The sequence below is a fragment of the Lissotriton helveticus genome, chromosome 8, assembly GCF_964261635.1.
Source record: "Lissotriton helveticus chromosome 8, aLisHel1.1, whole genome shotgun sequence".
Taxonomy (NCBI): Eukaryota; Metazoa; Chordata; class Amphibia; order Caudata; family Salamandridae; genus Lissotriton; species Lissotriton helveticus.
The window spans coordinates 214,210,998-214,220,628 of record NC_136069.1 but is presented as its reverse complement, the minus strand read 5'-3'; the positions used below and the strand labels follow the sequence as shown (position 1 = coordinate 214,220,628).

At 47.9% G+C, this 9,631-nt stretch overlaps 1 long non-coding RNA gene across 1 annotated transcript in view; it reads left to right on the top strand.

The window, feature by feature from the left end:
- The first annotated feature begins 3,880 nt into the window (after positions 1-3,880).
- The window catches only part of LOC144771555 (uncharacterized), a 29,665-nt gene continuing 23,914 nt past the window's right edge, over positions 3,881-9,631 (top strand). Inside the window, exons 1-2 of the long non-coding RNA XR_013599339.1 lie at positions 3,881-4,140; positions 5,364-5,430. This is a non-coding gene — a long non-coding RNA (uncharacterized LOC144771555). The remainder of the gene's footprint in view (positions 4,141-5,363; positions 5,431-9,631) is intronic.

The following is a 9,631-nucleotide window of genomic DNA, read 5'->3' as shown; positions in this document are numbered from 1 at the left end:
GTATCTTGGCACTGGAGAACAGATGTTTATTGTTACCCAACAGTACTCATTTTATCACCCTCAGATGGATGAAAGGCTGAGTAGACCCACTGGGATTTGAACCTGTGACCAAGAGGTCGAAGAAAGGTCCATACTGGGGCTGCATTAGTCCACTAAGCCACCAGACACAGAGTTACGGATTGCAATACCTCAGGACTATGAATAAAGTCAAAAATATTCTAAAGTCCTCCACTGTATACAAATATATCTTAGGTTTTCTGACCTCATGACCACATAACTTTACTTGAGGAACTAGATCACCAAACATGATTAAAAACTTTCAAGAGGTATGCTTAAAAAATGGTGTGTTGTTTTCCCAAAATTTTATTTCTGAGTATGTTTTCAGGAGATCATGGAAGGTTTGTGGTCTCTTTGGTTATTTCGTTTTATTTTATTTAGAGAGTTGTATGACGTGAGAATAAGACCCACAAGTATCAGAGACCATTATGGAGAGAACTCCCATCCAGTCAGTGGCAGAAGGAAACCTTAGGGGGCCTCCCTGCATGGGATGGTGAGGGGGCCCTGGCAATACCCGTACACTTGAGCTGACAAGCTGAGGGGCCTCCCCTTTCTGGATAGAAGACTTCCCCTCGTACTGTGGTGGTTGCAGGGGTATCTGTTATGCCCCTGCATCCTGTTACAAACACTGATAAGAACCTGTAAAATATAACTAAAGGGAAAACTAACTGTACACTGTCCTAAACCACTCTGAGTGAGGAGACGACGACTCACGTTTCTCTAGTGGTATCTATATAGTGCAAGGGCATTTTCTTACCAGCCCTTCCTGAGTCTCGGGTGTCCAATCCATCAGGTCTGATCCTGAAAAGGAGATCTTATGGAAGGACTCTGTTAAATAAGATTGTTTCAACTTCTTTCTTGAAGACAGAGATTGAAGGGTTTACACGTGTTTCTAGGGGAAATGAGACCCAAATTCTTGTGACCGACCCTGAGAAGGTGCGGGTCATGGGTCTTCTTTTTTAGGTCGAAGGCCTAAAAGGCTGCGCTTGCGCAGTCTTAGGCCGGAGATTTAATGACTCTTAGTAGCGCAGAAGGTCCCGCCTCCCTGCCCTGTCTCTCCTTCATTGGCTGGCTTCCTAAACGGAGGCCAGCCATTGGAGGAGAGATCCGTCACTCCGATGTAGCCCCGTCCTTTTCGGATTTGGGGGCGTCATTTTTGATGTTCTTTAGACAGTGACGTTGTCTGTCACTCAGAACATCAAAACCACGCCCACAAATCCTAAAAATCCGGAAGCTTGTATCCGCCATTTTGGATCCTTCGCAGTGAAGGTAAGATCGTGTCTGTTTCCCTCCGTGCCTTCTTCCCCCTGTCTGTTTCCCGCCCCCCTCCCGCTCTCCGTGTATTTTTGCTGTCCATTTGTGCCTTCTTTCCCCTGTCTGTTTCGGTGGGCGTCTCTGCGTCTCCCCCTGTCTGTTTCCCGCCCCCCTCCCGCTCTCCGTGTATTTTCGCTGTCTGTTTGGGCGTCTCTGCGTCTCCTCGTCGCGGACAGAATCACCCCGGCGGCCGCCAACTGCACCGCTGAGCTCTCACGGGCCACCGATGACAAATATGGGCAGTCCGGCAGGGTCAGCGATGGGGCGGGTATAGACCGCCAGCCGCCCCACGCCTCTCCTTTCAATCGGCCCGCTCACCACCCAGGGGCCCCGGGGCAGCCGCGAAACTTGAGGCCCCGGCGTGCCTCGCTACACCAGGCCCCAGAGCCTCTCTCGCCGCCAGCAGGACCGGGGACCGTTCTGGACACTCCGGGACCGGATCGTTCAGCACCCCGCGTCCTCTGCTGCACTGTTGCGGAGGCTGTAAACTGGGAGAGCCGCCGGCTCCAACAAGAGAACTGCCAGCGGAGACCCAGAATTACGGAGGGGCTCTTGCATTGCTTGACTGCCCACGAGGGTATATTGGCCCACGGAAAAGGAAATGAGCCTGGTTGCACCGTGTTGGGTGGGCCGTGAGGACGGGCCTGGACCTGTGCTGAGCCCAGAGGCTGATTGAGAAAGGGCAAGAGACACCCAATAGCCCGTCCAAACCGGAACGATTCGGCGATCGCTTTGGGACCACAGACTGGAGGCGGGGAGATCGGGCCGGTGAGCTCGTGTGGGGCTGGGGAGCATGACAAACAAGGTGTGTGTTGTGCTAACATGAGGTTAGGCAGCTTGTGGTACACTGAAACTTTGATATTAATGTGTATTATGTTACAAACATCTGAATGCATGCTCAAACCTGGAGTGCGAGGATGAATGTGAATCTGTACCACTACAGATGCAAACCGATAGTTATGGCTAAGTGAAATTTTCTGTTTGAAGATTGTGTAGCTGTAGATCACATGTTGACAGACAGAAAAGCATGAATGCCTACACAGTAATGCTTTGTGATGGTGCGCTGTGTAGGCCATGTTGCAGCTTTACAGATGTTTGCAAGTGGTATTTTGCCCAGGAACCCACTCTTAGCCTTGGTGTAACACTCAAATTTGAATATCTATCTATCATGCACGGCCCAACTTACAAATAGGATTTCTAAAAATGGGCTTGAAAAATAATAAACACAAAGTTGTCTCGTCTGCAGGTGGATTTTGTATGACGAATGCAATACACGGGCTGGGAAGGGGGTCCCATGAGCCGTGTGAGCATGACATTAAGGTGTCGTAAAGAGACTGGTGGCGTTCTCTGTAGGATAACTCATTAGATGCATGTAAAATTGTCATTTACGTGCATGGCCATTTACAGTAGCGTGTAGTGCCATGGTTCTCTTGCCCAAATGGATGCAATTAATAAGATCCTCCTTGGTTAGTGTCTCAATTCCCACAGTACACATATGGGACCAGTGATCGTGCAGGGAAATCGTAGGCAAATATTTTGAACTAACTCATTCCTAGAACATTGTTCACGGGTAGCAGAAGGCGACGAGAGGGGGGGGGCTTTTACATTTTGTGCCCCCACTTGCATCCCTACCCAAATTGCGTCCATCTTTGCCGTTGGCTCTCCAGAGAGCATTCACCCTCTGAGCCCACCTCAGTGCTAGTAGATGGGGCATGCTAGAGCACGAAACAATAATATTCGGCATGTAAATGGTGCAACTATCGTCCTGTAAAAAATATGGTAAAGAATTCAAAATGTGTTTTCGTTTAACATATAAAAGCATTTCGTTTCAATCTGCAGCAAATTTGAATGGGCAGGACGTGACGTTAGCTTTTAAAGAGTGCATGCAAAAAACTATTAAAGGAGCAGAAAATGTAACAAAATATAATCAATGCATTCTTTGGTGTAAAACTGAATTAGCAGCCATAGCAGCTATGTACCTGGTACAACTCAGCAGTACACGCTATCAACTTCCAAAGACTCCATAGCCAAGTCGTCAGTGCTGGTTTGTCCCTGTGAGCGGCAAGTGATGGATCTGCAACAGTTGATAATATCGAAGGTAGGTATTTACACCCTACCACGTTAACCGTCTACCAGCTGCCACTGCGCTCTACCATCCTGCAGGTAGGTAAAGTAATCTTCCAACGATGCAAACCATGGCGCCCCCACCACAGGAAACAAACAAAACGTCCTTGTGGCGCATTTCGGATAAATGTGTACATTTTCAATATGCCCATTAAGGATTACGAAGTTTACTTTTTTGTGCTTGATGTCTAGTTAAATATACTTTGATTTGGGAATGTTCCACTGCGTCTTTAAAGAAGCTGGTTTGTTTTGTACCGGTGCCTCTGACTCGCCAGATTTTCCGGACAACCCGAACTATGCAAATGAGTGCAATTTGCATTCAGTGCTTGTTTTGGTAACCAAGCTGCTCCCCCAACCCTCTTCCCTGCTCGTAGAAAGACACGATGCTAGACAGGAGCACCCTCCAAAGGCTCCTGCCTTCTCCATTCCGAGACTGAGGGGGAATGTAGCTAATGCCAGACAAATTACAGATATGAAATCAAGGCTCTGTCGGGTTCTCTTTTTTAGGTCGAGGACCTAAAGGCTGCGCTGTGGGAGAGTGCTGTGTTGTGCTAACATGAGGTTAGAGATGGAAAGCTGTCTCTGGAGGCCTCTCCCTCCGGTCAGTGCCTCCTGCATCCAGACGCTGCTCCCCGGGACCCTCAGGTGAGCCTGGCCTCTAACCCCTTGCCAGCATCCCATTGGGGGGGGGCTCACTTCCGGCCACTGTGGTAGAGTGGCTGGGTGGGATTGGAACTCTGTGAGGGCTGTGAGAGCTGCGTGGGCTGTGAGAGCTGCTTGGGCTGTGAGAGCTGCGTGGGCTGTGAGAGCTGCGTGGGCTGTGAGAGCTGTGTGGGCTGTGAGAGCTGTGTGGGCTGTGTGGGCTGTGAGAGCTGTGTGGGCTGTGAGAGCTGTAAGAGCTGCGTGGGCTGTGAGAGCTGTGTGAGCTGTGAGAGCTGTGTGGGCTGTGAGAGCTGTGTGGGCTGTGTGGGCTGTGAGAGCTGTGTGGGCTGTGAGAGCTGTGAGAGCTGTGTGGGCTGTGAGAGCTGTGTGGGCTGTGAGAGCTGTGTGGGCTGTGAGAGCTGTGTGGGCTGTGAGAGCTGTGTGGGCTGTGTGGGCTGTGAGAGCTGTGTGGGCTGTGAGAGCTGTGTGGGCTGTGAGAGCTGTGTGGGCTGTGAGAGCTGTGTGGGCTGTGAAAGCTGTGTGTGCGTGGGTGGCTCTGTGTGTGCGTGGGTGGCTCTGTGTGTGCGTGGGTGACTCTGTGTGTGCGTTGGTGGCTCTGTGTGTGCGTGGGTGGCTCTGTGTGTGCGTGGGTGGCTCTGTGTGTATCTCACTACCTCACTCTTTCTATCTCACTAACTCACTTTCACTCTCTTTCTCTATCTCACTACCTCACAACATCCCTCCCCTCACTACCTCACTCTTTACTACCTCAGTCTCTATCTACCTCACTCTCTCTCACTACCTTACTGTCTCTCTATTTCAATACTTCACTCGCTCTCTCTATCTCACTACCTCACACTCTCTCTGCTAATGCAATAGGTATCACATATGCAAAAAACAAAGCTAATGCCAATACAAATGACAATGCCATATGGCGTATTTTTTTTAGGCATTGTATTTTATCGATAGTAGATAATTGCTATTTGTTTCTTTAAGATATATAGATATTGTTTAGCTGTTTTTTTTAATTGATTCCTCAGGACAAAAGTGTTTTAGGAGATATCTTCTATATATATATATCGTCTGTGCTGCGAACTACAGGTCAGGGTAAATTGTTTTATATTTTAAGTTCTTTAGACGGGTATGTATGTATGTTGTTGTTGTCGTTCAGAGGTAAGCCATTTTGGGTTTTTTTCCTAATCTTATGTTTATTCTTTCTTTTCTAGGTTCAACATGGCCCGTGGTGGTTCCCTTCAGCCATGTGCACCGCTGTGCACGGAGTTGTTCAGACAGGTATGTATGTTGATTTTAGTTTATGTTAGAGGTAAGGCATATTTTTATTTTTACACTGCACTGTCCTTTTACTGCTGCACTCTCTCCTCAGCCTCTCCCTGCGCCATCGCTTCACTGCTCCACTCTCTGCTCAGCCCCCCCCCCCATCCAGGCTGCAGCCCTCACTCCTCCACTGCACCATCACTCACTGCTGCACTCTCTCCTCAGCCTCTCACGGTACCATCGCTTCACTGATGCACTCTCCTCAGCCTCTTACTGCACCATCCCTTCACTCTCTCCTCAGCTCCACTATACCGTCTCTTCACTGTTGCACTCTCCTTAGTCTCTCACTGCACCATCCTTTCACTGCTGCACTCTCTCCTCAGCCTCTCCCTGCACCGTCCCTTCACTGATGCACTCTCTGCTCAGCCCCCCATTGCATCGTCCCTTCACTGCTGCACTCTCCTCAGCCTCTCCCTGCACCGTCCCTTCACTGATGCACTCTCTGTTCAGCCCCCCATTGCATCGTCCCTTCACTGCTGCACTTTCCTCAGCCTCTCACTGCACCATCCCTTCACTTATGCACTCTCCTCAACCTATCACTGCACCATCCCTTCACTGCAGCACTCTCTCCTCAGCCTCTCCCTGCGCCATCGCTTCACTGCTGCACTCACTCCTCATCCCCACTGAACCGTCTCTTCACTGCTGCACTCTCCTCAGCCTCTCACTGCACCATCCGTTCACTCTCTCCTCAGCGCCACTATACCGTCTCTTCGAACTCTCTCTCTCACTACCTCACTCTCTCTCTCACTACCTCACTCTCTCTCTTTCACTACCTCACTCTCTCTTTCACTAACTCACTATCTCTCTCACTACCTCACTATCTCTCACACTACTACATTATCTCTCATTCACTCTCTGCTCAGCCCCCCCCCCATCCAGGCTGCAGGCCTCACTCCTCCACTGCACCATCACTCACTGCTGCACTCTCTCCTCAGCCTCTCACGGTACCATCGCTTCACTGATGCACTCTCCTCAGCCTCTTACTGCACCATCCCTTCACTCTCTCCTCAGCTCCACTATACCGTCTCTTCACTGTTGCACTCTCCTTAGTCTCTCACTGCACCATCCTTTCACTGCTGCACTTTCTCCTCAGCCTCTCCCTGCACCGTCCCTTCACTGATGCACTCTCTGCTCAGCCCCCCATTGCATCGTCCCTTCACTGCTGCACTCTCCTCAGCCTCTCCCTGCACCGTCCCTTCACTGATGCACTCTCTGTTCAGCCCCCCATTGCATCGTCCCTTCACTGCTGCACTTTCCTCAGCCTCTCACTGCACCATCCCTTCACTCATGCACTCTCCTCAACCTATCACTGCACCATCCCTTCACTGCAGCACTCTCTCCTCAGCCTCTCCCTGCGCTATCGCTTCACTGCTGCACTCACTCCTCATCCCCACTGAACCGTCCCTTCACTGCTGCACTCTCTTCAGCCTCTCACTGCACCATCCGTTCACTCTCTCCTCAGCGCCACTATACCGTCTCTTCGAACTCTCTCTCTCACTACCTCACTCTCTCTCTCACTACCTCACTCTCTCTCTTTCACTACCTCACTCTCTCTTTCACTAACTCACTATCTCTCTCACTACCTCACTATCTCTCACACTACTACATTATCTCTCATTCACTCTCTCTACCTCAATCTCTACCTCACTACTCAACTCTCTCTTTCTCACAGCATCACAATATCACTACCACAGTAACTATCTCTCTAACACACTACTTCACAACTTCACTCTCTCTATCTCACTACCTCACTCTCTACATCACTACCTCACTCTATCTATTACTATCTCACTATCTCACTCTCACTGCCTCACTATATCACGACACACTCTCTCAAAAATTCACTACAACACTCTCACTACCTCACAACTTCACTCTCTCTCTCTAACTCACTGCTTCACTCTCTCTATCTCACTACCTCACAATCTCTCTATATACTACCTCACTCTATTTCTCTCTCACTATATCACGACACACTCTCTCTAAAGTTCACTACATCACTCTCTCACTACCACACAACTTCACTCTCTCTAACTCACTACTTCACTCTCTCTCTCTCACTACCGCACTCTCTCTCTCTCTCAAATACACTAACTCACTTTCACTCTCTCATACACTACCTCACTCTCTCTCTAGCTCACTACTTCACAACATTGCTCTGTTTCTATCTCAATACAGTACAACAACTCTCACCCTCACTACCTCATTCTTTCACTACCTCACTCTCTCTATCTCTCACTACCTCACTCTATATCTACTTCACTCTCCCACAAAACAAAAATAACTACATCACTACTCAAATTATATCTATAACACTATCTCACTCTCTCACTGACTCTCTCCATAACATCACTCTATCTATTTCGATATCACTCTCACTACCTAACTATAACACAAGTCACTCACTCAAAAAATAACTACAACACTCTCTCGCTGACTCACTCTCTATCTCACTAGCTCACAAGTTCACTCTCTCTCTCCAACTCACTACGTCACTCTCTATCTCACTAACTCTCTCCTTCTATCTCACTAAGTCACTTTCACTCTCTCTTACACTACCTCAATCCTTCTCTATCTCACTACGTCACAACATCACTCATTGTTTCTATCTCACTACCACCAAAAATCACTCTCCATCACTAACTCACTCTTTCACTACCTCACTCTGTCTCACAACCTCACTCTATCTACCTCACTCTCTCACTACCTCACTCTCTCTTTCTATCTCACTGTCACTTTCACTCTCTTTCACTACCTCACTCTCTCTATCTCACTACCTCACAAACTCACTCACTGTTTGTATCTCACTACCTCAGAACATCCCTCTACCTCACTCTTTCACTACCTCACTTTCTCTGTCTCTCACTACCTCACTCTCTATCTACCTATCTCGCACTACATAACTCTCTACCTCCCTACTCCACTCTATCTCACTACCTCACTATCTCACAATTTCTCTCTCTCAAAACATTACTACCTCACTCTCTCACTACCTCACTCTCTAGCTCACAACCTCACAACTTCACTCTCTTTCTCACTACCTCAATCACTCTCTATCTCACTACCTCACTCTTTCTGTCTCACTAACTCACTTTCACTCTCTTTCACTACCTCTTTCTCTATCTCACTACATCACTCTATCACTCTATGCTTATATCTCACTACCTCACAACATCCCTCTCCCTCACTACCTCACTCTTTACTACCTCACTCTCTATCTCACTACCTCACTCTCTATCTACCTCACTCTCTCCACTACCTCACTCTCTCTCTATTTCAATACCTCACTCGCTCTCTCTATCTCACTACCTCACTCTCTCTCTGCTAATGCAATAGTTATCACATATGCAAAAAACAAAGCTAATGCCAATACAAATGACAATGCCATTTATTTAGGGATACAAAAAAGATAAAAAAAATAATGAGCAATACCAATAGCTCTACCTATAATATTGCCGAGACCATTGCATTGTAAATGCTTGTTCTTAATCTTGGAGGTTCTAGCTGGAGGAAGCTAGCAGTCCTTTGGGAGCAGCCACCCCATCTTATCATGAGCTCCTGCATCAGTTATAAGAGTGGCTCAAGGTGGAGGTCTTTGTGCATCAAACAGGTTATCTTCAGCTGGATCTTGGTTTCAAAAGGGAGCCAGTGGAGAGATTTGCCAGATGAAGTGATCTAGTTGAAAAGTCTCATTCCACTAATCAATCTTGCTTCTGCGTTGAGAGTCGCCTTAAGTGCCAATCTTGATTTCAGCAGGCCTACTAAGGTTGCACTACCCTATTCTAGTTTGGAGATGACTAGGGCCTGTACTGCTATCTTGAAATCTGGAGGTGATACAGCAAATTCATTTGAGTAAAAGCTCCTCTTCTGGCTGCACTGATTTGTGCTTGCATGTTGACGTTTTTGTCCAGCATTATCCAGAGGGACTTAGTTGACTTGCTGATAGCAGGTTTGCAAATGAGGACACTAAGGTGGGTAATCCATTATTCAGTTGGTGGTGAGCTGTGTGGTTAAGGGGAATACTGAACATGTAGACTGCTGCTCCTCTTACCAATGGACCCCAAACTTTCTGCATCCAGCGATGTGTAAACAATAAGCATTCCTCATCTATTTCTGTAATGTAGGTATGAAAAATGAAGACATCAACTAACAAACGAAG